The following is a 27,652-nucleotide window of genomic DNA, read 5'->3' on the forward strand; positions in this document are numbered from 1 at the left end:
CAGTATTCTTGCCTGAAACATCCCATGGACAGAGGTGCCAGGCAGGCTATAGTCCATGGGGGTGTTGCAAAGAATCGTGCATGACTGAGTGACTAACACTTTGACAAAGAATATATGAGTGATGGTATCTCTTTGAGATGATATTTTGTTTTCTTTAGATATATACTCAGAACTGATATTTCTGGATCATATAGCTATATTTTAAAATTCTATAGAACCTCCATATGCTTTTCCATACTGGCTGTACCAATTTGCATTTGTACCAATTGTGCACAAGGGTTACCTTTCTCCATACCTTTGCCAATTTATCTCTTGTATCTTTGATACTAGTCATTATGACAGGTGTGAGATGATATCTCATGTGATTCTAATTTGCTCTTCCAAGATGATTAGTGATGTTGCCTATCTTTTCATGTACCATGTATGTGATCAGTTCAGTTCAGTCGCTCAGTCGTGTCCAACTCTTTGCGACCCCTTGAACTGTAACATGTCAGGCCTCCCTGTCCATCACCAACTCCTGGAGTTTACCCAAACTCATTTCCATTGAGTTGGTGATGCCATTCAACCATCTCATCCTCTGTCATCCCCTCTCCTCCCACCTTCAATCTTTTCCAGCATCAGGGTCTTTTCCAATGAGTCAGCTCTTCTCATTAGGTGGCCAAAGTATTGGAGTTTCAGCTTCAACATCAGTCCTTCCATGTGTGTGTTAGGCATTGAAAATATAATATTCCTGGTCTTGTCCTAAGTCCACAGCCTTGACTGAACAGAGAAATGTGCTCGAGGAGGATCAGGTCTGGCAATGAGTCCCTGCTGCCCTGTAATCCCTATACACCCTGGTCACTCAACTATTGGTTGTAGGACACCACCTGTCTGTCAGTCACATTTCATATGGTCCAAAGAGATCGACCAGATTGCCAGGCCAGCCCTGGGCAGGTGGGGTTAAGCTTTGAAAAGTCTTCTAATTGAGACATCCATAGACCTTCATTTTTTCCCCTTTATATTGTATATTACTATCAAGCTCAGCTGCAATAGCTCCAAAAGCATGATCATGACCAATTTTTGTGAATAACATTTGAGAGTTCAAATTCATATCATAAAAAATGTTATTGTCTGTCACATTAATGGGGCTTCAAGAATCCTTCAACATGTGAGTTCTTGACAGTAACCAACTCTTTGGGTGGGTTATTATGTTAAGATATGTGCTTGACAGAAATGAAACTCCTCTGGGTCATTAGTAAATGACCCAACTGAATGTCTTGCTAATGTCACTTTACAAATCTGGTATTTATTTGGCTGTGTGTATATATGTTCTGGATAGTAGTTGTTGGTTTCTTGAAAACTCCAAAATATCTGGGGTTATTCCACAGAAAGAGAAGTCTAGGTTGAATAATTTATTATTTCTATTTTGCTAACTAGCTCTGTGATCTTGGCTAATTAGCTTTAAACTCTCTGTGTTCTTATTTACTACAATCTTAGTTAGGGGATTTGGTTTGGATCCATGGTTATCTGTGTTCCAAGGTATTTCCAGAAAAAAACATTGCAAACTGCTGGGAATAAAGGGAGTATTGAACTAATCAGAGGTTTAGAAATGAGAAGCCATAAGTTAAGGCAAAGCACCTTTCTCATAGACATTGATCAAATTCCTTTTAGTTTTTGTTTGTTTGTTTTGTCTCTTTACCAAAAGAATGATAATGATGCTTCATGAACTTACATGCGGGCCATGGTTACTGGAAGGAGCCATATAAACTATATGAGATACTGGATTCAGAAATGAGAGGCTCATACACAAATAGGGACATTACTGTATTAAAGCATCATAGCAATATTTTGTAATACCTGTTCAGTCTAACATAGTTGATAATGTTGGACTGAAGAAAATAGAGAAGGAATGTTCAGTAAATGTAAGTAAGAGTATAAAATGAAAAGAGAAAAAATTTATCTTCCTCATGGGATGAAAAGAACAAATTATTTTGGTATAATTTATATATAAAGATGCATTAAACACAAATGGATTTATATGATTTTTCCCCTTTAACCAGTAAATCATTTTTTATATTTCTGTGAATAAATGAGAATATAAAAACACACTGGATTCTTTTCTTTTAATGAACATTAGATCCATAAGATATAAATAAGGATTTGGTAAAAAGTGAGTTCAGTATTCATATGAAGTTGTTTAAAGCCATATTGAATTTTTTTTTTTTTTTCTCTCTGGGATAGCTGTTCGAATCATCGCTTTATTGATGTGAACTGAAAATCTGCTCTTGGTTGATTCTGGTTCAGTTCAGTTCAGCTCAGTCGCTCAGTCGTGTCCGACTCTTTGCAACCCCATGGACTGCAGCACGCCAGGCCTCCCTGTCCATCACCAACAACTGGAGTCTACACAAACTCATGTCCATTGAGTCGGTGATGCCATCCAACCATCTCATCCTATGTCGTCCCCTTCAGCTCCTGCCCTCAATCTTTCCCAGCATCAGGGTCTTTTCAAATGAGTCAGCTCTTCGCATCAGGTGGTCAAGTTATTGGAGTTTCAGCTTCAGCATCAGTTCTTCCAATGATCACCCAGGACTGATCTCCTTTAGGATGGACTGGTTGGATTTCTTTGCAGTTCAAGGGACTCTCAAGAGTCTTCTCCAACACCACAGTTCAAAAGCATCAATTCTTTGGGGCTCAGTTTTCTTTATGGTCCAACTCTCATATCCAAACATGACTACTGGAAAAACCGCAGCCTTGAATAGACAGACTTTTGTTCGTAAAGTAATGTCTCTGCTTTTCAATATACTGTCTAGGCTGGTCATAACTTTCCTTCCAAGGAGTAAGCACCTTTTAATTTCATGGCTGCAGTCACCATCTGCAGTGATTTTGGAGCCCAGAAAAATAAAGTCAGCCACTGTTTCCACTGTTTCCCCATCTATTTGCCATGAAGTGATGGGACCAGATGCCATGATCTTAGTTTTCTGAATGTTGAGCTTTAAGCCAACTTTTTCACTCTCCTCTTTCACTTTCATCAAGAGGCTCTTTTAGTTCTTCTTTACTTTCTGCCATAAGAGTGGTGTCATCTGCATATCTGAGGTTATGGATATTTCTCCCAGCAATCTTGATTCCAGCTTGTGCTTCATCCAGCCCAGCATTTCTCATGATGTACTCTGCATATAAGTTAAATAAACAGGGTGACAATATACAGCCTTGACATACTCCTTTGCCGATATGGAACCAGTCTGTTGGTCCATGTCCAGTTCTAACCGTTGCTTCCTAACCTGCATATAGTTTTCTCAAGAGGCAGGTCAGGTGGTCTGGTATTCCCATCTCTTGGAGAATTTTCCAGTTTATTGTGATCCACACAGTCAAAGGCTTTGGCATAGTCAATAAAGCAGAAATAGATGTTTTTCTGGAACTCTCTTGCTTTTTTGATGATCCAGCAGATGCTGGCAATTTGATCTCTGGTTCCTCTGCCTTTTCTAAAACCAGCTTGAACATCTGGAAGTTCACGGTTCATGTATTGCTGAAGCCTGGCTTGGAAAATTTTGGGTATTACTTTATTAGCGTGTGAGATGAGTACAATTGTGTAGTAGTTTGAGCATTCTTTGACATTTCCTTTCTTTGGAATTGGAATGAAAACTGACCTTTTCCAGTCCTGTGGCCACTGATGAGTTTTCCAAATTTGATGGCATATTGAGTACAGCACTTTCACAGCATCATCTTTTAGGATTTGAAATAGCTCAACTGGGATTCCATCACCTTTGTTCATAGTGATGCTTCCTAAGGCCCACTTGACTTCGCATTCCAAGATGTCTGGGTCTAGGTGAGGGATTATGCCATCATGGTTATCTGGGTCGTGAAGATTTTTTTTTTTTTTTGTAAAGTGCTTCTCTGTATTCTTGCCACCTCTTCTTAATATCTTCTGCTTCTGTTAGGTCCATACCATTTCTGTCCTTTATTGACCCCATCATGAAATGTTCCCTTGGTATCTCTACTTTTCTTGAAGCGATCTTTAGTCTTTCCCATTCTGTTGTTCTCCTCTATTTCTTTGCACTGATCACTTAGGAAGGCTTTCTTATCTCTCCTTGCTATTCTTTGGAACTCTGCATTCAAATGGGTATATCTTTCCTTTTCTCCTTTGCTTTTCACTTCTCTTCTTTTCTCACACAGCCATTTTGCTTTTTTGCATTCTTTTTTTCTTGGGGATGGTCTCAATCCCTGTCTCCTGTACAGTGTCACAAACCTCTGTCCATAGTTCATCAGGCACTCTGTCTATCAGATCTAGTCCCTTAAATCTATTTCTCACTTCCAGTATATAATCATAAGGGATTTGATTTAGGTCATACCTGAATGGTTTAGTGGTTTTCCCCACTTTTTTCAATTTAAGTCTGAATTTGGCTATAAGGAGTTCATGATCTGAGCCACAGTGAGCTCTCAGTCTTATTTTTGCTGACTGTATAGAGCTTTTCCATCTTTGGCTGCAAAGAATATAATCAATCTGATTTCGGTGTTGACCATCTGGTGATGTCCATGTGTAGAGTCTTCTCTTGTGTTGTTGGAAGAGGGTGTTTGCTATGATCAGTGCGTTCTCTTGGCAAAACTTTATTAGCCTTTGCCCTGCTTCATTCTGGTTCAGTGTTTCCCAAATGTGTTTCAGCATGATTCCCTTTCTGAAGAGGATTAGGTGTGTCGGAGAATATGCTATGAAATACAGTGTTTAATGGGGATTTATCATCAAATCATGGTCTGTTATAGTTATTAATTTGAAAATTCAACTAAAAGACAACTAGCAATAAATATTTAGGGCTTCAACAAAGACAAAGAATGATAAACAGACTTCATAAATCTCAACTACAAAATGGAGCACTCAAAATATAAAGGTACTACAAACAGATCTTAGCTATATTTAAAGACTACAAATCTGACCATGTACAATAATGAAAACTATATGAAATCTGAATACATAAGTGTAGGAGACAGGAGGAATAAAAGAAAAGCAGGCCCTGTCAAGGGCCACAAAAGAAATTTATAATTATTGATAAACTGGATGCTATAAGGCATGAGACTCTTGAAACAAGTCCAGAGAGAAGAGTTCATCATCTTGAAAACAAGATATGATCCTGGGGTCAGAAAACCGACCCCAGACTGTTTCTCAACTGGTGTCTCAGAGTCACATGTTTTACGTGTCTGGTGGAAAATCCATAGATAAGAATATTAGTCTTAGTTCCTGATTTGTTGTTGATTACTCTTTCCTAATTACTCAATGGTTAATGACCACTTTGTTCTTTGGCCCTGGAGGCCACATGAGTTATAGTTTAACTCCCTGCATATTCTTTCATTCATGGCTGAAAGTATATTAAAGCTGGCTTGGATTCAGTTTCGGCACCTTCACCTTGGAGCGGTGTTGGTCCCCTGATCCTCGCTTTTCTCTGAATTCTTGTGTCTCGTTTCTCATTCTCTCACCTTATCATGCTTTCAGAAACCCTGCTTGTCCAGCTGGTCTCGACACATAAGTATTCATAAATTTACCATTGTCCCCAGGGTGCGTGTTTATGTTAATACTTCCTTACATATTTAATATCCCTATTTCTCTAGCCTTCCAGATGAAATTTTTAATACCAAATGAAAAATATTCAAGTCTCAATTATTATACAGTTGAAGTAAGTCTAAGCTCTTCTCAGTATTCTCTTTTTCCCTAGTCGTTGATGTTTTTAATTCTAAATTTCAGCTTCTAGTTCAATTCTTGATCCACTTTGGCCATCTTGGCATTATTATTACTGGTGACTGTTCCCTATCTTCAGTGACTCACTCCATGTATAGATGTAACCTACTCTGCATGACCCTTCAAGGTACAATTACCAAAGTGCTTTTACACGTAGTAGACTTTTACTATATTTGGCCTAGCCATGGAGAGGGGGGATTCATGGACAGAACAGTTACCAACTTGAAAAAATTGAGTATCAGATATAAATTCCTGCCATACTGATGTTTAGTTACTAACAATCTGCCATGATTCTGGAGCCCATCAACTCTTTGCCACAGATTCCTTGTTCCTATTCTTGTCTTTCTGGCTGCATGATAGAAAGTTCAAATACTTATGGTACTAGTATTAGTTGCTCAGTCATGTCCAACTCTTTGCGATCCAATGAACTGTAGCCCACCAGGTTCCTCTGTCCATGGGATTCTCAAGACAAGAATACTGGAGTGAATTGCCATTCCCTTCTCCAGAGGATTTTCCTGACCCAGGGATGGAACCTGGGTCTCCTGTGTTGCAGGCAGATTTGTTACCATTTGAGCTATAAGGAGGACCTCAAAATACTTATAGAGGAGAGCAATTTAGTTCCTAATTATTTCAACCTCTACTTCCAGCTCAGAGTCTTTCCTTCATAGCTGAAAGGCTCACTAATGTGTTTCCCCAAACAAGAATCAGCTGCAGTTATTTAAACAACACTCTTTTCTTTCATAAAATACTTTTAGCCAAGTATGAAAGAATCCTGGGGCTAATAATAGATTCCTGAAAAGGTGAAAAGGGAGGAACTACAAGAAATATTGACAACCATTTCTGAATGATTTTGCCATGTAAAATAACGTATGAACACCCCTATGCATGCTATTTTTTTATTATTTCCCTTTGAAGTAACATAATCTAGCAATTTCTATGCTGTGATCAAGTTTACTCTTTTGTGCTTTAAGAAATAAAACCTAATTTATAGCCCCTCTATGGTAAAGAATCTGTCCGCAATGCAGGAGACATGGTTTCGGTCCTTGGGTCAAGAAGATCCCCTGGAGAAGGGAATGGCTATCCACTCCAGTATTCTTGCCCAGATAATTCCGTGGATAGAGGAGCCTGGTGGGCTATAGGCCCTGGGCTCGCAAAAAGTCAGACACAAGTGAGCCACTAACACTTTCACTTTCATACCCCCAAAGAGGGAAGGGGTATAGGGAATTTTGCACTATTGCTGAGATAATAGAAGAAAATGTGGAACAATTTTCAACATTAATTACAAGACCTTTTAAGATTAATTTGGTGTTTAGGGGCAGGCCAGAATATGCTGAGGAAAAAGATAAAGTCTCATTAGCTTACTGATTAAAGAAAGTATACCAGTGCATCTACTTTGAGAGCAGAGGTAATAATTTCCACTTGAAATATGTGGGCTTCCCTGGTGCCTCAGAGGTTAAAGTGTCCGCCTGGAATGTGGGAGATCCATGTTCGATCCCTGAGTTGGGAAGATCCCCTGGAGAAGGAAATGGCAACCCACTCCAGTACTCTTGCCTGGGGAATCCCATGGAGGGAGGAGCCTGGTAGGCTACAGTCCATGGGGTTGCAAAGAGTCGGACATGACTGAGTGACTTCACTTCTCTTCACTAATGATGTGATAGAGCAATAATTAGAGTTATATGCTCTCAAATAAAATCATATTAAAGGATTCACTTGTTTTAAGTGAGTAAGCTTGTCTTCCTCCTTGGATAGTAAACAGTCAGAAAAAACTCGAAAAATATGTTTTGAGACTCCTTTCTTTTCTTCTTGGATCCTACTTAAAGATAAGAAGAATAAAGAGTGTGTGAAACTGATAACAGTTCTAAGCAGGAACAAAACAAGATCTCTTGAAAGAGTTTTTGTCTATAATCCCCCTAAAATACACAGTGGAAAACATTGCAAGTTCATTTTCAAATGTCACCACAGAGAAAAACGGTTGAGAAAGAAAAAGCCCAATGTGATGGCAGTAGGCATAGAAAACACATTTCCATCTCTCAAAAAAAGATATCATCTCTGCTACTAAAGAAAAAAAAAGTGTGAAAAACAGCACAGCAACTCTACTCACAAATCAGAAGTTGGAAAGAAGTTACAAAGACAACAACTAATGAGAATCCCTTGCCAAGTTTATAACTACTCCATCTCTGTCAACATCAATATGCTATCTTTCTTATCAAACACCACCCAACACACCTCCTAGAAGCTATCTGTTACAAGAAAATTGAATAGAGAGTTGTAAAAGCTTGCACTTAATGGTAAAGATTCCTCTTTGTGCTTTTGTTTGTAGAATTACATCCCTTCTATTACACCAGTGAATTTTTCAGAAACCATCACTTACTCCCAACAACAACAAAACCAGCAACATCTAATTTTCCCGATCTTTGTTATTAACACTCACTCCTTACCTGTTTCTGAACCTCTAAGCAATAATTTGATACTCACATCATTTGTTGTTATTTAATCATGTCCTATTTCACATATAGAATTTTGTGTTATTATTTCTGTCCACATTATGGTCTTACAGTACTATGTTATCTTGTGCTATTTTAACCATGGTAAAAGCATAAGTGTATATCTATCTGCACTTGGTAGTGTCCAATACTAAATCCTGAGGGTGGGCTTCTGAAAAACAAAGCATAACATACATCTCATGTAAAGATAAATTTGGAAGATGAAGAGACTATTCATAGTTCTAGATTAAAAGCAGAATTTGACTCTAAGTCTCCCTGTATTGTGCATTGCCAAGATGTGTGATAGGTAGAAAGCTTTTTTGAGTGGGAAAAGTGCTGAATGAGAATTTGATTTTGACATAAAGGACTGCTCTTATTAAGTGCTGTTAGATTCAGGGCATTCAATAAAACAAGGCAAATACTCTCTTTTTGGTCATAAATATTCTTTCTGCTCTTTGAACCTTATTTTAAAGAAGCACAATAATTGCCATGTACATGAAGAGGTCCATTGCACCATTTTAGTTAATCATGTGCTATGTACAGCCCATCAAGTATGTTCTGTACCCTTGGCACAAAGTCAATATCCTTGAAAGTATTTCAGAAAATGATGATAATTGAAACTGGAAAAGTCAGTTTTAGGCACTGAAGTTTGTAGCTAGTAAATTAATTTAAATAATGCCACTCTTTTGAAATAAACAAGCACTTACAATACTACCTGCTCCTGATAAAATGAAAATAAAATACACTGATGTTGCCAAGAGGATTTCTTACTCAAAGTTTGTTCTATATTTTTTTAATTATTCTTAACATTTTATTGACTACTTGAAGTAATGAAACCTGGAATTAGAAGAAATTTCTATTTGCCTAAGGATCTGTGTTTAACATTTCTTTCAAGCTTATCTGATATTCTTTGGAATCCAAACTGAACAGAAATCAATGGAGTGAGCGTCTCTGATAACTAAGTTGGTAAAGAATCTGCCTGCAATGCTGGAGACCTGGGTTTGAATCCTGGGTTGGGAAAATCCACTGGAGAAGGGATAGGCTTATCCATTCCTGTATTCTTGGGCTTCCCTTGTGGTTCAGCTGGTAAAGAATCTGCCTGCAATGCTGGAGACCTGGGTTCGATTCCTGGGTCAGGAATATCCCCTGGAGAAGGGAAAGGTTACCCACTCCAATATTCTGGACTGGAGAATTCCATGGACTGTATAGTCCATGGGGTGGCAAAGAGTTGAACATTACTGAGCAAATTTCACCTTATTTCACTTCCTAAAACTGCCATTATATATTTGTTGAGATGCTATTTTGTGTTGGACACTGTTTTAAGTCCTGGAGATTCAGCAGTGAATACGCAAACAAGTTCCCTATCATTAGGAAAATAAGATTCAAGCAGAGGACACAGACAATAAACAGAATAAGAATTAATTGTATAATATAATTTCAGGTAGTGATGATTGTTATAGAGCAAAATGAAGTAAGTAAGTTAAACTGTTAGAGCGAGAAGGTACAAATTTAGGTAGGGTGGTCAGGGAAGACATCTGATTAAACATTTAATCAGAATAAAGAATGTGAGAGAAGATTCACAAGTTTCATAGTTCTGAAATACATTCTTTTTTTAACCAAAAATCTATTAAACATTTATCATGCATCAGGACATACCTAGGGGTGATTAAAAAAAAAAAAAAAAACTACTGAAATCTGGCTTCCTACCTTTCAAGGACTTACAGTCAAGTGGGGCAGAGAGACACAAAACAAGGACTCTGATTATTATACTGTGATTAGTTCTATAAAGGAGGACAGCATCAGCCTAACAAAATGATAAAATAAGAAAGGTTGCCTTAGGTTACTCACACTCTATCTCCTTTTTATGTTCATTTCCCTTTCGTTGAGTGCTCTCTGTTTTGTTTTGTTTTGTTTTTTTCCATTTTCATGTATAGATAAATCAGCTTGCAGGTGGTGTCACCAATATTCAGTGGTCTCAGCATCCCCTGATCTTAAACTGTAGAAATCGACCTGGAAGCATTTCAGATTTTGGAACTTTTCTGAGTCCTTTTCCACAGGATAAAATCATCTCCTCCAAGGAATGAGACTGCCTGGTGCTGCCCTCTCAGATCAGCTATCTGACACTCAGATATAGACTTCCATACACCTAAAAGGAGTCACTAAAATGGAAGATGAGGTTTCTACTGAGGAGGCTGGTCACTGAAACTTTTAACATCTCTCACATCCTCTTTAACAGTCTCTTTTTTATGCCATCTACCCGTGGGTGTTAGCACCCATTAATGATCACAGAGGAGAAAGCCAGGGAGCATGGGCTATCCATAAAATCATAAAAAGACTTATTTCCCCAGAAACGTGGCGTGTGAATGGCGACATCACTTAAGTCTTAAATTTATTCTGCTTCATAACCAGGCCCTTCATTAAGATAGAGAGGGGAAATGTCATAAGTCATTTAGCACATGTCACTGAAAACTCTTTAAAAATGTGGGCACATAGAAAATAACATGAGCCTTCACTGGTGGCTGAGCAGTAAAGAATCCACCTGAAATGCAGGAAATGTGAGTTTAATCCTTGGGTGGGGAAGATCACCTGGAGAAGGGAATGGCAACCCACTCCAGTATTCTTGCCTGAAGAATCTCATGGGCAGAGGAGCCTTGTAGACTACAGTCCGAGAGGTCACAAAGAGTCAGATGCTCACACCAGCATGCATGCACAGAAAGTAAAATAGTAGTATCTTTAGAAATTAAAAACTATAATCTGGTCCATCTTGATTTTCTTTTCAGAGTAAGAATAACTAGTAAAGTAATGCTCAAAATTCTCCAAGCCAGGCTTCAGCAATACATGAACCGTGAACTTCCAGATGTTCAAGCTGGTTTTAGAAAAGGCAGAAGAAGATCAGAGAAAAGGCAGAGATCAAATTGCCAGCATCTGCTGGATCATCGAAAAAGCAAGAGAGTTCCAGAAAAACATCTATTTCTGCTTTATTGACTATGGCAAAGCCTTTGACTGTGTGGATCACAATAGACTGTGGAAACTTCTCCAAGAGATGGGAATACCAGACCACCTGACCTGCCTCTTGAGAAACCTATATGCAGGTCAGGAAGCAACAGTTAGAACTGGACATGGAACAACAGACTGGTCCCAAATAGGAAAAGGAGTATGTCAAGGCTGTATATTGTCACCCTGCTTATTTAATTTATATGCAGAGTACATCATGAGAAATGCTGGGCTGGATGAAGCACAAGCTGGAATCAAGATTGCCGGGAGAAATATCAATAACCTCAGATATGCAGATGACACCTCCCTTATGGCAGAAAGTGAAGAGGAACTAAAGAGCCTCTTGATGAAAGTGAAAGAGGGGAGTGAAAAAGTTGGCTTAAAGCTCAATATTCAGAAAACTAAGATCATGGCATCCGGTCTATCACTTCATGGCAAATAGATGGGGGGGAAACAGTGGCTGACTTTTTTGGGGGCTCCAAACTGCAGATGGTGGTTGCAGCCATGAAATTAAAAGATGTTTACTCCTTGGAAGGAAAGTTATGACCAACCTAGACAGCATATTAAAATGCAGAGACATTACTTTGCCAACAAAGGTCCGTCTGGTCAAGACTATGGATTTTCCAGTGGTCATGTATGGATGTGAGAGTTGGACTGTGAAGAAAGCTGAGTGCCGAAAAATTGATGCTTTTGAACTGTGGTGTTGGAGAAGACTCTTGAGAGTCCCTTAGACTGCAAGGAGATCCAATCAGTCTATCCTAAAGGAGATCAGTCCTGGGTGTTCATTGGAAGGACTGATGCTGAAGCTGAAACTCCAATATTTTGGCCACCTCACGTGAAGAGTTGACTCATTGGAAAAGACCCTGACGCTGGGAGGGATCGGTGGCAGGAGGAGAAGGGGACGACATAGGATGAGATGACTGGATGGCATCACCGACTTGATGGGCATGAGTTTGAGTAAACTACAGGAGTTGGTGATGTACAGGGAGGCCTGGCGTGCTGCGATTCATGGGTTCACAAAGAGTCAGACACGACTGAGTGACTGAACTGAACTGAACTGAAGAATAAGTAAACTGAAAGTAGTCACATTTCTTAAATCCCTTCATTTCCCCACATGCTGGGTGCATATCTTTACAAGAGTTTTAATAACCTCAGACTATGCATCTTTCAAATCTATATGATGTGTGCTTAGGGGTATGTGTGTATTCTGCATCTAAATATACATTATTTAGGTTTCTTAAAAGTTCTTCAAGAGAAAGAAAACATAAATCACACAAAGGATAAGAGTAACATAGAGAGTATTCAGGAATGTGCATTAGGGAGTCTCCTAGTTCAGCAGTCACATTCTACAATTGTTTAGCTGCTATCAGTGAGCATATCTTAACTGTATTCACTAACCAAGGGCAAGGGTCATTCATGATTTGATTGCTATAGTGTATCTCCAACTCTACTCTCTGACATATGGTAGACATATACTCAAGTATTATTTACTACTTGAATAAAGGATGGGGGGTGGGAAAGAAGGAATCAAAGGAAGAAAGAGGCTCAGGTTAACTTACCACAGGCAAATGCCCACTTACCACCTTGGGCAGTTCATTCATGATCAATATCATCTAAAGAATAACTAAACTTAACAGAATGGGAACAACTGGAGTAAATGAAAACAGCTGAACTTTATCTTAAATATTTGAGCCTCCTGCAATAATCTCCTGAGAATCTCCTGTTCACGAAATAGGTACCAATGGCAGAGATGTCCCTGGCCTTGGCTCATATTTTAGGAAGCCCTATACTGATGATGGGGCTTCCCAGGTGGCACTAGTGGTAAAGAACCTGCCAGCCAATGCAGAAGAAGTAAGAGTGGTTGGTTTGATCCCTGGTTCAGGAAGATCCTCTGGAGGAGGGCATGTCAACCCACTCCAGTATTCTTGCCTGGAAAAATCCTATGGACAGAGCAGCCTGGGGGGCTACAGTCCATAGAGACACACAGTCAGACATGACTGAAGCGACTGAGAGTGCATGCAGACACGCATTCTGCTGATGGACTGAGCAGCAACCTAGCATGGGAGACAAAGGAAGAGTTCTCAGTTTCTTCGCTATCTTGTTTGTTTACAAGCCTCATAGCCATCAAAAACTCCTGGGATCATACCTAAGACTGGGCTTTCCCTCCATTCTTACAGATGGATTTTGATTTTTCTTTTATTTACAGGGATAAAAATGTGAAGATGACCTCCTCAGGATAGTTCTCCCTGATCCACTTAGTCCCGTAGATGGTCTTGGAGCCACAGTACACTGGAATTAACATCAACAGTCTTACTGAGGAAATAAGCACTAAAGAGCTGTTGTTGGAGCACTGACCTTGTACTAGAACTGAATGCCAACCAGGACTTTAGCTTGAATGCATCTCAAGGGATTTGCAGAATGTACACATAGGTTATCTGGAAATGATTCAAGTCCACCTCCCTAAATTAGATCCAACAATCCGATTGAAATTGAAGAGAACATATTTTTCACTGTGGCTCTGTCTTAGAAAACTGCTGACACTGTTCTAATAACCATGATAAATCATACGAAAATGGATATGTGAAGGTATGGATGGAACATCTTTAAATGAATGCTTAGTCACCTTAATTTAGCATAAAATCCTCACTCCCTCCTATCTAATCTACATTATATAAGAGGCATCATTTCTTTATCTCTGCTCTGTTCACCTTGCTGAATCAATACTCAAGTCCAGCAGCAGAGTGGGTTTTCCCCAGACACTAGCCAATACTGTGGAATCTCTGCACTCTGATAATCAAACACTGTACAGGAGGATTCCTGGGAGTAACAAATAAAGGCCAATACCATTCAAAAGCCTATGAGCCACTATGGTAAATAATAATAATCATAGCTAACGTTTATTGAATGCTTAATATATGCCAGGTACTGTGCTGTTTTACTTCCATTAGCTCCTTGCATTGAAATAGCCCTATGTTGATGTTGTTGTTTAGTTGCTATGTTGTGTCTGACTCTTTCTGACCCCATGAACTGTAGCCTGCCAGGCTCCTCTGTCCATCAGATTCTCAAGGCAAGACTACTAGAGTGGGCTGCCATTTCCTTCTCCAGGGGATCTTCCTGACCCAGGGATTGAAACCACGTCTCCTGCATTGCAAGCAGACTCTTTACCACTAAGTCACCTGGGAAGCCTATAGCCCTGTGTAGTTAGTACTAACATTATATATCTTCATTTTAGAGATCCCAGATCAATCTGCCTTCAGTAGGTAAAGACATCAAACTGTCATTCAGGAAAACTCCCTGGTCCATCCTGCCCAGAATTCTGTAACAGGGAGACCACCACCACAAACAACAATAACAAAAACAGCAGCAGCAATAGTATGGGCTAAATATTTGCATTGTTTCCTTTAAATGTCGCAATAACACTATGAGCTGGAAAACAGTAATTCCACCCCATAAAGAAGGAAATTTATGTTTAATGAAATTGTCCAAGGTCCCATATAAAGTGGGGAAGACAAAAGTTTAACACTCAAGTTTCCCTGCCTCCAGTCTGGGCCCTTTCCTCTGCTCTCCAGGGTCCCCTGTGACTTCTTATGGTTGGATACATTCAGGAGGTAAAGCAAATATCCTTCATGTGATTTGCATAAACAAGTTAAATATATTTTAAATTCAAAGGCTGTTGTAATCCTAACCAGAAATTGCTTTCTTTAACAATTAACAGTTGAGGTCTACAATTACTTGTGAGGAAGTTCCTGAAAAAAGGAATAAGGTCAGAGGAAATTTGCTGCCACTTCTTATCTCTAGCTCAATTTTTAAAAAATCAAAACTGTTATTATTATTGTGTGGTTCTTTTGGGGGGAATTCTTAAGAGTATTTTTATCAGGCAACAAGACAGTTTTTTGTTATTCTTTAGCTATTTATTATGTTTCAAGAAGAGAGTATCTATTACCTACTGATTTTGAGGGTTGGATATTTCTCTCATAACAGATGGTCTTTTGTTCATGTCTCAATTCCCCTGACTTTCTAATTGCTAATATATGTGTTACTACTAATTATACCTTAGCAGTAACCTCACTCCAGTAAGAAGGCACTTATGACTGTATTTTATAGAACTGGTGTTTCAACTTTCATAGCTTTCCCTCTGAACTAGCTTCCAGACTTGAAGAGGACTTCAAATCATGGATGAAGGGATAGTTCTTTTCTTATTGCTTTGAAAAAAGAAAAAAAAATGTCCAGAGAAATAGTGAGAGAAGAAAAGACAAAATAATTCTGCAAGAAAGCAAAAGTACTGAAGAATAGAGTCATAAATTCTCAGGCTACCCAATTCCATAGTTGAATACTCTCATTGCATGTTTGCCCAATCAGCCTTGGTTTATACATAATGAAAAACAGAGAACTATAAATAAAATACCTGGCCTAGTGCCTGGGCACATAAAAAGTTAGCCCTTAAGAAATGGTAACAAGGGCTTCCCAGGTGGTGTGAAAGAACCCAGCCGCCAATGCAGGAGACATAAGAGATGTGGGTTCAATCCCTGGGTCAGGAAGATCCCCTGGAGAAGGGAATGGCAACCCACTCCAGTATTCTTGTCTGGAGAATCCCATGGACAGAGGAGCCTGGTGGGCTACTGTCCATGGGGTCACACAGAGTCGGACATGACTGAAGTGACTTAGCAGGCAGGCAGGTGATTAAGATGATTGGCTATTTCTCAGATGGCCATAGCAACATGGCAGCCCACTCCAGTACTCTTGCCTGGAAAATCCCATGGATGGAGAAGCCTGGTAGGCTGCAGTTCATGGGGTCGCTGAGAGTCGAAAAAGACTGAGCAACTTCACTTTCACTTTTCACTTTCATGCATTGGAGAAGGAAATGGCAACCTACTCCAGTGTTCTTGTCTGGAGAATCCCAGGGACAGGGGAGCCTGGTGGGCTGCCATCTATGGGGTCGCACAGAGTCAGACACAAATGAAGCAACTTAGCAGCAGCAGCAGCAGCATAGCAACATCTGGCATTTCTCAGCTACCTCACTCTGAGAAGCTCCAATATCCTTTTACGCTGAAAGTGAAAGAGTTGGGGTCTTAGTCATAGTCCGCCAGGCTCCTCAGTTCATGGGATTTCCCAAGCAAGAATACTTGAGTGGGTTGCCATTTCCTTCTCCAGGGGATCTTCCTGACCCAGGAATTGAACCCTGATCTCCACTGCTGGCAGATTCTTTACCATCAGAGCCATAGCAGAAGCTGTAAAAAAGAATACTGAAGTGGGTAGACATTCCCTTCTCCAGGGGATCTTCTCCATCCAGGAATCAAAACTGGGTCTCCCACATTGCAGGCAGATTTCTTTATGATTTTTGTAGAAAATAGGAAAAACAATTTTTTTCAGTAACTTGCTAGGCATAAAAAGTGAGTCAGTACAGAAACTCAAAATAATGCTCCAATATTTTTGATTCCTAGTCTTGTTTCTTTTGTATTTTTCCTTATATGTAGGCTTAAAATATCTCAGCAGACTAAGGACTTTCATGTGCATGTGATATTTTATTTAAATCTCTCTATAATATATACTGTGAGAGTTGGACTATAAAGAAAACTGAGTGCTGAAGAATTGATGCTTTTGAACTGTGGTGTTGGAGAAGACTCTTGAGAGTCCCTTGGACTGCAAGAAGATCCAACCAGTCCATCCTAAAGGAAATCAGTCCTGACTTCATTGGAAGGACTAATGCTGAAGCTGAAGCTCCAATACTTTGGCCATCTGATACGAAGAGCCGACTCAGAAAACACCCTGATGCTGGGAAAGGTTGAAGGCAGGAGGAGAAGGGGATGACTGAGGATGAGATGGATGAGATGGTTGGATGACATCACCAACTCAATGGACATGAGTTTGTTTAAGCAGGTACTGGGAGATGGTGAAGGACAGGGAATTCTTGCGTGCTGTAGTCCATGGAGTCACAAAGAGTTGGACATGATTGAGTGACTGAATAACAATAATATATACTATTAGAAATTGTTGTTGTTATTAACCCTGGTTTTACTGAGACTCAGAGAGGTTGTATAACTTTTTCAAGATGACACAGCTAGAAAATGCCAGAGCAGGAATTTTAAGCCAAGTTTCTCTAACTCCAGAGCCTCAGATTTTAAACACAGTACAATCTCTACCATGTGATACATGTGATTATGAAATAAGCACCAATTGGTTTAGGAGCAAGAAACTATGGTTTAGAGATCATAGATACTGAAATCACTAATTACAATACATTAATGCTATTGCTTAAAGTTAGGCATATGCAAATTTCAGTGGAAGTACAAGAAAAGGCAATGCAAGGACAGCTTCACAGAGGAGATATTTTTGAGCTCAGGTTGGTAGAAAGAGAAGGCATTCCCAGCAGACAGAATGGTACATACAAAGGTACAGAAGCATAAAAGATTGTGTGTCCATTTATGGCTGGAGTGTAATGAGCAAGGGCATAGGGCTTGGGAAAAGTTGAGGCTGGATAGGTCATGTCATGAAACGTTTCATTCCTCTAGAGTAGCTGTGCTTAGTCACTCAGTCATGTCTGACTCTTTGTGACCCAATGGACTATAGCCCACCAGGCTCCTCTGTCCATGGGATTCTCCAGGCAAGAATACTGGAGTGGGTTGTCATGCCCTCCTCCAGGGGATCTTCCCAACCCAGTGATAGAACCGGAGCCTCCTGCATGGATTCTTTACCATCTGAGCCACCAGGGTAGCCCTAGAGTAGCAGACACACTTAAAAGTATTCTGAAAGACTTTCTGTGAAGGGTACATGTCCCATATCAATGCTGAGGTATTCTAATCCTTCCAGTCAATTTCAGTTAACCTTTAAGGAATGACACCAAGAAATACAACACCTTAACCCAAATAATGAGTTTAGTGGTGGGGATTTCAGGCACATCATGGGGTTTGGTTCTACGTTTGGCCAAGGGTCTTCTCTTGGAATGCCTCTTGGTGTGTATTAGTCACTCAGTTGTGTCCAGCTCTTAGCAACCCCATGGACTATAGCCTGCATGGCTGCTCTGTCCATGGGACTCTCCAGGCAAGAATACTGGAGTGGGTCACCATTCCCTTCTCCAGGGAATCTTCCCAACACAGGGATCAAACCTGGATCACAAGCACTGCAGGCAGATTCTTTACAGTCTGAGCCATCAGGGAAGCTACACTTAGCAGCTTACCTAAAAGCAGATGAGGACCAGCTTGCTTTCTTACATTCCTGAGTAGTTTTTTTTTTTTTTTTTTTGTGGTAACTCAACTATGAAATGGCTTGGGCTCTGCCATGTTCTCCCTCTTAGTCACTCTCTTCCAAGCTTCTTACTACAAACTGTTTCATTTTACCTCTATTTTCTATTCCATTTATGTTTTTATTTTTCTTTTCAACGTCACATAAGCTCTGCTCCCTCCCCCACCAATTCCATCCTATTCATACTCAGTTCTCAGCAGCCCCCTACTCTGTGTTAAGCTACCAGTGTCACCTCTTAGGCTTACTTAAGTTACACGCCAAAATCTTATATGTCTGTGTGTGTGTTCAATCATTTCCCAATCTTTGCGACCCCATGGACTGTAGCCTGTCAGTCTCCCTTGTCCATGGAATTCTCGGTTGCAATTTCCTTCTCCAGGGGATCTTCCCGACCCAGGTATTGAACCTGGGTCTCCTGGGTCTCCTGTATTGCTGGCAGATTTTTTATACACTGACTCAGTGGGAAAGCTCCCTTAAGAGTGAGAGTCCTTGATGTTTTTTAAAAGCTATGTATTTTCAAAGACAAATTCAAAAACTTAAAAGTGTGATCAAAGTGCTCAATTATTTTCCTTTAGTTGTGAGGGACCCCCTTCCCATTGAGAACAAAATCGGATTTACTTGAAAAATTTATTTGCTCTGATTTCAAATTTATTAAACTTACAGTTACTTTTCACTTAATAAGCATCCTTTTATTGATGTGCATCTCCCATTTCTTTACTGGCATTCTTCCTACCTCCCCTTTAGAACATTAGCCTTGAAGATTATACAATTCTAAGAATAGCATTATATAAATAATGTAAGGAAGAAAAAAATTTCATTCTACTATCCCTAGTTCTCTGCCTGAGGCTAAGAATTAAACTGACCTCAGACAGGCTAAAAGGCCAAAAAAGACGTCTTTTTCATTATAGAGGACTGGAATGCAAAAGTAGGAAGTCAAGAAACACCTGGAGTAACAGGCAAATTTGGTCTTGGAGTATGGAATGAAGCAGGGCAAAGGCTAATAGAGTTTTGCCAAGAGAACACACTGGTCATAGCAAACACCCTCTTCCAACAACACAAGAGAAGACTCTACACATGGACATCACCAGATGGTCAAAACCAAAATCAGATTGATTATATTCTTTGCAGCCAAAGATGGAGAAGCACTATACAGTCGGCAAAAACAAGACCAGGAGCTGACTGTGGCTCAGATCATGAACTGCTTATTGCCAAATTCAGACTTAAATTGAAGAAAGTAGGGAAAACCACTAAGCCATTCAGGTATGACCTAAATCAAATCCCTTATGACTATCCAGTGGAAGTGAGAAATAGATTTAAGGGACTAGATCTGATAGACAGAGTGCCTGATGAACTATGGACAGAGGTTCGTGACATTGTATAGGATACAGGGATGAAGACTGTCCCCATGGAAAAGAAATGCAAAAAGGCAAAATGGTTGTCTGAGGAAGCCTTGCAAATAACTGTGAAAAGAAGAGAAGTGAAAAACAAAGGAGAAAAGGAAAGATATTCCCATTTGAATGCAGAGTTCCAAAGAATAGCAAGGAGAGATAAGAAAGCCTTCCTCAGCAAACAATGCAAAGAAATAAAGGAAAATAAAAGAATGGGAAAGACTAGAAATCTCTTAAAGAAAATTAGTGATACCAAGGGAACATTTCAGGCAAAGATGGATTTGAAAAGGACAGAAATGGTATGGACCTAACAGAAGCAGAAGATATTAAGAAGAGGTGGCAAGAATACAAAGAAGGACTGTACAAAAAAAATCTTCATGACCCAGATAATCACGATGGTGTGATCACTCACCTAGAGCCAGACATCCTGGAATGTGAAGTCAGGTGGGCCTTAGAAAGCATCACTATGAACAAAGCTAGTGGAGGTGATGGAATTTCACTTGAGCTATTTCAAATCCTGAAAGATGATGCTGTGAAAGTGCTGCACTCAATATGCCATCAAATTTGGAAAACTCAGCAGTGGCCACAGGACTGGAAAAGATCAGTTTTCATTCCAATCCCAAGGAAAGGCAATGCCAAAGAATGCTCAAACTACCGCACAATTGCACTAATCTCACACGCTAGTAAAGTAATGCTTAAAATTCACCAAGCCAGGCTTTAGCAATACATGAACCGTGAACTTCCAGATGTTCAAGCTGGTTTTAGAAAAGGCAGAAGAACCAGAGATCAAATTGCCAGCATCTGCTGGATCATCGAAAAAGCAAGAGAGTTCCAGGAAAACATCTATTTCTGCTTTATTGACTATGGCAAAGCCTTTGACTGTGTGGATCACAATAGACTGTGGAAACTTCTCCAAGAGATGGAGACCACCTCTTGAGAAACCTATATGCAGGTCAGGAAGCAACAGTTAGAACTGGACATGGAACAACAGACTGGTCCCAAATAGGAAAAGGAGTACGTCAAGGCTGTATATTGTCACCCTGCTTATTTAATTTATATGCAGAGTACATCATGAGAAACGCTGGGCTGGAAGAAGCACAAGCTGGAATCAAGATTGCCGGGAGAAATATCAATAACTTCAGATATGCGGATGACACCTCCCTTATGGCAGAAAGTGAAGAGGAACTAAAAAGCCTCTTGATGAAAGTGAAAGAGGAGAGTGAAAAAGTTGGCTTAAAGCTCAACATTCAGAAAACTAAGATCATGGCATCCGGTCCATCACTTCATGGCAAATAGATGGGGGGGGGAAACAGTGACTGACTTTATTTTTGGGGGCTCCAAATTCACTGCAGATGGTGATTGCAGCCATGAAATTAAAAGATGCTTACTCCTTGGAAGGAAAGTTATGACCAACCTAGACAGCATATTAAAAAGCAGAGACATTACTTTGCCAACAAAGGTCCGTCTGGTCAAGACTATGGTTTTTCCAGTGGTCATGTTTGGATGTGAGAGTTGGACTGTGAAGAAAGCTGAGTGCCGAAAAATTGATGCTTTTGAACTGTGGTGTTGGAGAAGACTCTTGCGAGTCCCTTGGACTGCAAGGAGATCCAACCAGTCCATCCTAAAGGAGATCAGTCCTGGGTATTCATTGGAAGGACTGATGCTGAAGCTGAAACTCCAATATTTTGGCCACCTCACGTGAAGAGTTGACTCATTGGAAAAGACCCTGACGCTGGGAGGGATCGGTGGCAGGAGGAGAAGGGGATGACAGAGGATGGGATGGGGCTGGATGGCATCACTGACTCAATGGACATGAGTTTGAGTAAACTCCGGGAGTTGGTGATGGACCGGGAGGCCTGGCGTGCTGCGATTCATGGGTTCACAAAGAGTCAGACACGACTGAGTGACTGAACTGAACTGAACTGAACTGAAGACAGGCTAAAGTGAGAAAAGCATACAAATTCTATTTAATAGTTTTACATGCACACAGGACTCTTCCAAAGGAAAATGATGACCCAAAGAACCATTAGGCCCCTGAATCTTGTATACCTTTTTAAAGAAAGAATGATGCATTGCAGGGATGTGCAAAACTAAGGGAATTAAGCTAGGGGCAATAATTTGTAGAATAATGAATAAGAAATATATAGGGTAAGTATTGGAGAATAAGAGCTATTCAGAAAGTTTATTTGTACAGATCCATTTTAGCACTTACTCTAGTCTCAAGTGATAAGAATGTTCTCCTTTCTCTGGTATAGTGAGGGCACATTTTTCATGGAAAATTTATGACCTGCTTTCATGCAGAAATGGAGAGGTCAGAGAGTTGCTCCTTCACCTGCAATTTTTCAAGTACTTTCAGCACAAAATAATCAATATTCTAGAGCAGCATATTTTGGGGTGATATGTTCAAGACTCCTTCCAGATCAACATCCTAGGCATTTCAGTTCAGGTGACTGAATGCTTACTATATGCATAGTGCATATTATACTAGATTTGTTGAGTCATATTATAGGAGTCAAGGAAGTGACTTTCTCATCAAGTTACATTTGGATAACTGATGCAGATAAAGCAAACATAACATCAAGGCCTCCACTTCAGTGTTTTCAAACCAGTGTATATCAAAATCACCTGGAGAGTGTGATAAAAATGACTATTTGGGGGTCCAACTTCCTTGCATTTTCAGCATGTGCTCTTGTTTGTTCAGTTGAAGGAATTTCCTTGCACCACACTATGAGAAAGCCTCCTCCACAGTCATCTAACCTGACTGAATCCTTTTACTTGGCACACTGCTCAGTGAGTTTTCCTATCACAGTTCAAGTCAGAATAACTCATTTCCTTCTTATAAGAGATGTGAGTAGGACAAGGACTAGGAAGCAAAGAAACTACAATGATTTCATTGACTACTTAACCTGAGTAGCCCACCCTACCTTGCTTTTGTTGAAATTCTATGGTATCACATAGATTAAAACTCAACAACATCGCATTTTATCATTCTCCATTGCACTGTGTGTGTGTGTGTGTGTGTGTGTGTGTGTGTGTATTTAGCCCTGTGTTCCCATTTAAAGAACCAGTTCTACAAGCTGGACACATAGTTGGTACTAATATATATCAATAGTAGGCCCACAACATGAGCATCATTTGTTTTTCAGGAACTTATTACTTTAAGTGAGGGACAACTGAATATGACCCCTAAGCTGGGAACTTAGAAAACCTTTTGCCTTTAGAAAATCTAAATTTGGTTTCCTACAGGGATCCTTCAATTTTTAAAATTTATTTAAAGGCAACTGCTTTTTGTTTTGTTTTCAGGGATGCTTCTTTAAGGGGCATTGAAAGTTAGTTACACATGAAAAGATGCTCAACATCACTCATTATCAGAGAAATGCAAATCAAAACCACAATGAGGTACCATTACACGCCAGTCAGGATGGCTGCTATCCAAAAGTCTACAAGCAATAAATGCTGGAGAGGGTGTGGGAGAAAAGGGAACCCTCTTACACTGTTGGTGGGAATGCAAACTAGTACAGCCGCTATGGAGAACAGTGTGGAGATTTCTTAAAAAACTGGAAATAGAACTGCCATATGACCCAGCAATCCCACTTCTGGGCATACACACTGAAGAAACCAGATCTGAAAGAGACACGTGCACCCCAATGTTCATCGCAGCACTGTTTATAATAGCCAGGACATGGAAGCAACCTAGATGCCCATCAGCAGATGAATGGATAAGGAAGCTGTGGTACATATACACCATGGAATATTACTCAGCCGTTAAAACGAATTCATTTGAATCAGTTCTAATGAGATGGATGAAACTGGAGCCCATTATACAGAGTGAAGTAAGCCAGAAAGATAAAGAACATTACAGCATACTAACACATATATATGGAATTTAGAAAGATGGTAATGATAACCCTATATGCAAAACAGAAAAAGAGACACAGATGTACAGAACAGACTTCTGGACTCTGTGGGAGAAGGTGAGGGTGGGATGTTTCTAGAGAACAGCATCGAAACATGTATATTATCTAGGGTGAAACAGATCACCAGTCCAGGTTGGATGTATGAGACAAGTGCTCGGGCCTGGTGCACTGGGAAGACCCAGAGGGATCGGGTAGAGAGGGTGGTGGGAGGGGGGGATTGGGATGGGGAATACATGTAAATCCATGGCTGATTCATGTCAATGTATGACAAAACCCACTACAATATTGTAAAGTAATTAGACTCCAACTAATAAAAATAAATGAAAAAAAAAGAAAGTTAGTTACTTGGTTTTGCTATAGGTATCAATGAATCTGTCAGATGAATTATGTCAGGTAGTATCATAACAGTAGTAAATACTACTGCTAATATTAATAGCAATGCCACCACAATTAAAGACTTGCACAAGAATGTTCATAGCAGCATTATTCATCACAGCCAGAGAGTAGAAACAAACTTACATGCCCCCATAACTTTGGTCTGGACAAAATACCATGTAGCCATACTTGCCATAAAATTGTATTTCATTCCACTGAATGGTGTGAAAGCATCCCTCTATTAAGTGCTAATTTGCACACCTCCAGATTAAAAAAAAAAAGCAGAGATGTCACAAGCCATATCTTCCTTGCTTTGATGCCCAGATTCAGACACCATTATTTATACTCCATATTAATCACTGGGAAATCTGCACTATCCTGAGACATCATATGTCCTATTGACATTCAGACTGTTATCTTACAAAAGTGGAGATAAGACAAACCTTCAGATATTAAAAAAAAACAAAGATTCTCTTTAGAATTCTCCCAAAAGTGATGTGAGTAAAATATTTTCAAATGAACCATTCTGCAACTAAATTTGGTTTCCTACAGGAATCTTTCAATTTTTAAAATTTATTTAAAGGCAACTGCTTTTTTTTTCAGGGATGCTTCTTTAAGGGGCATCTGAAGTTATTTACTTGGTTTGCTGTAGCTATCAATGCCTCTGTCAGGTGAATTATGTCAGATAGTATTATAACAGTAGTAAATACTACTGCTAATATTAATAGTAATGTGACCACAATTAAAGACTTGCACACAAATATTCATAGCAGTAGTCATCATAGCCAAAAAGTAGAAACAAACTCACATGCCCATTAACTGATGAATGAATAAAAATATGATATATCCACACAATAGAATATTATTTAGCCATAGAAATGAATGAAGTACTTATTCATGCTACAACATGAATATTTCAACATGCAACTTGAAAACATCACAATAAGTGAAAGAAACCAGTCACAAAATTTTATGATTCCACTTAATATGAATTATCCAGAACAGTCAAATCCACAGAGACAGAAAAGAGGTTACTGGTTGCCTGGGGATGGTATGATGAAAAAGCTCTAAACTGGATTATGGTGATGGTTGCAAAGCTTGTTAAATTTACTAAAATTCATATGAATATATAATTAAAAGGTGATTTTTATGGTGTGTGGTTTGATACTTCAGTAAATTTTAAATCAATGTTTAAAAGCAAGCGAAAATCTGAAACTGCATTTTTCAGAGATACTTTAATAAAAGGAAGAATCCTGGGGGCAGGGCATAGTAAACATTGAGAATTAAATATTGACACATTTTCCATTATTGAACACTTACTACGTGCCAGTCACTTCATTAACTGATTTACATATATAATCTCCTTTGACTCTCATAGCAACAGTAGGAAGTTAAATTATTATCCCACCTTCATACTATGAGGAGGCAGGATCACAGAGTTTAAGTGAATTGTCCCCTTACACAACTAGTAAGGGGCAGAACCAAGATTAGAAGACAAAGCCCAAGTCCTTAACCATATGTTGTCATTTTCAAGTAAATTTCTTACTCTTAAATCCCATTCAAAATGCTACCCTCAGGTTTCCAAGACTGCCACCCCACCAACCCCTTCCCCTTCCACTTCTCACTCATCTCAGCAGTAATTTATCCCGAGATCCCCACCTCCTTCTGTCTCTACTATGAAGTCATAAATTGAGAAATTTTTAAAAAGAATTTACATTCTATGGTTAAAATTTGGTTTGGAGCTGGGACTTAACAATATTAGGAGCCTTTGTTAATTCTGAGATCTCCAAAATTCTCAGACTGCTTTTGGTAATTTCTTTTTTGTTCACCCTTCCTCTGGCCCATGTCATGCAGCAAACATCAAATAGTAGGGCTAGAGTCTTGGGTAAGCCCATTGATGAAGGCTGTCAAAACATTTATGAAAATATAAGAATGAGTGAATCAAAGATGAAATGGTACGAATGACCTTTGCTGAACATTGTTATCTGAAAAAAAAAAAAAACCTTTGCTTTGGAACGCTATTAAGGCAAGGGAAATGGCCAGTTACCACAGTGACATTCTCTCCCTTCCATTAAACTTTCTAATATAAACATTAAAAGGTAGATTAATGGCAAATTAAAAGACAGTGGATAGTTCCCTTATGGATCTAAGAAGCAGACATAAGTTTGGTTTAAAAAGAGAGAGAGAGAAAGAACCAAATGATGATAAAAAGCAAAACTGTATCTTACACACACACATACACACACACACACACACACACACACACACATATAAAATCTATTACCACTAACAGGCATGCAAAGGAAACACTCAAAGTCCATCTCAGAATGAGTAAAACTCTTACACCATGACAAAGTAATAAAACAGGCTGAAATGCATGTACTGCCAAGGTGCCAACTGCTATTTAGGGGGAAAAAAAAAACTCTATTTGCACTACATCACACTGGCATTTCTGGGTTAATAGGATGTACCATAACTTTCAGGGAAGCCATTCAAATATGCAATTCATTATTTACTCTTGAGACTCACCTGGTCTTAAAAGTTTGACTCAAAACCCAAAACAAAAATACCTGTATAGAAAAGATAAGAATCATTTTGCAAGATAATACAAAGCCCTTGCTGAAAAAGCTAAGTGATTCAAGTATTAGTCACACTTAATTTTTCAAAAATTAATTTTAAAATTCTGGGTATGTTATCTCCAAAGAGTGTATAGATCTCAAGGTTAAGCTTATTTAAGGTAACAGACAGGTTTTTGCAAAACTATGGTAAGGATTTGCCCATACTCAGAAGGAAACACTCCACTAAAAGCGTTGGAGTGTTGGAAAGTTACACAAATCAAAATGGCATTAAAAGGAGATAAAAATTCTATTTTCATCACATTTGTTCTCTACTTGAAAATCTGTTCAAAGCAACTAATATTGAGTACCTCTCATTAGACCTCTGTCATTCTTTTTTGTACTCATGCACAAGTTTGTTGTATTTCTTTCAGTCTGCTGAGGTTCCTTTTAGCTTACCATATGTGAAATAGATTGCCACTCCAGGTTCAATGCATGAGACAGGGTGCTCAGGGCTGGTGCACTGGGACAACCCTGAGAGATGGGATGGGGAGGGAGGTGGGAGGGGGTTCAGGATGGGGGAACACACATACACCCACGGCTGATTCATGTGAAAGTATGGCAAAAACCACCACAATATTGTAAAGTAACTAGCCTCCAATTAAAATAAAATAATAAAAAAAAATTTTTAAGTCTATGAGCTTTTCTGCTTCTTCTGTGCCCCCTACAGCATCTAATAATATGACACCAACCTTTAATTCCTAAACCCAGTGAATAGGAGGGATCAGCATTATTCATTCAGTTTCCTGATAAACATTGTTACTGACCCTCTCGGACAGGCCCACTTGAGACCTAATTGTGAAGTAGGCCATTTACCTGTCCACATCTAGCAATCCTGTTGTAGGCCCTTTATCTGGACTGGAGGGCTTACACTCTCATTATTGTTTCTTCCCTTCCCTTTACAAATAGAGGCTCATACACTGCATTTACATGAAAAGGCCAG

General features: G+C 39.4%; 1 protein-coding gene across 1 annotated transcript in view; it reads right to left on the reverse strand.

Annotated features, from left to right (window-relative positions):
* Positions 1 to 27,652, reverse strand: part of IL1RAPL2 (interleukin 1 receptor accessory protein like 2) — a 1,253,914-nt gene that overhangs the window by 739,560 nt on the left and 486,702 nt on the right. The window lies entirely within an intron of this gene.

The sequence above is a fragment of the Cervus canadensis genome, chromosome X (assembly GCF_019320065.1).
Source record: "Cervus canadensis isolate Bull #8, Minnesota chromosome X, ASM1932006v1, whole genome shotgun sequence".
Taxonomy (NCBI): Eukaryota; Metazoa; Chordata; class Mammalia; order Artiodactyla; family Cervidae; genus Cervus; species Cervus canadensis.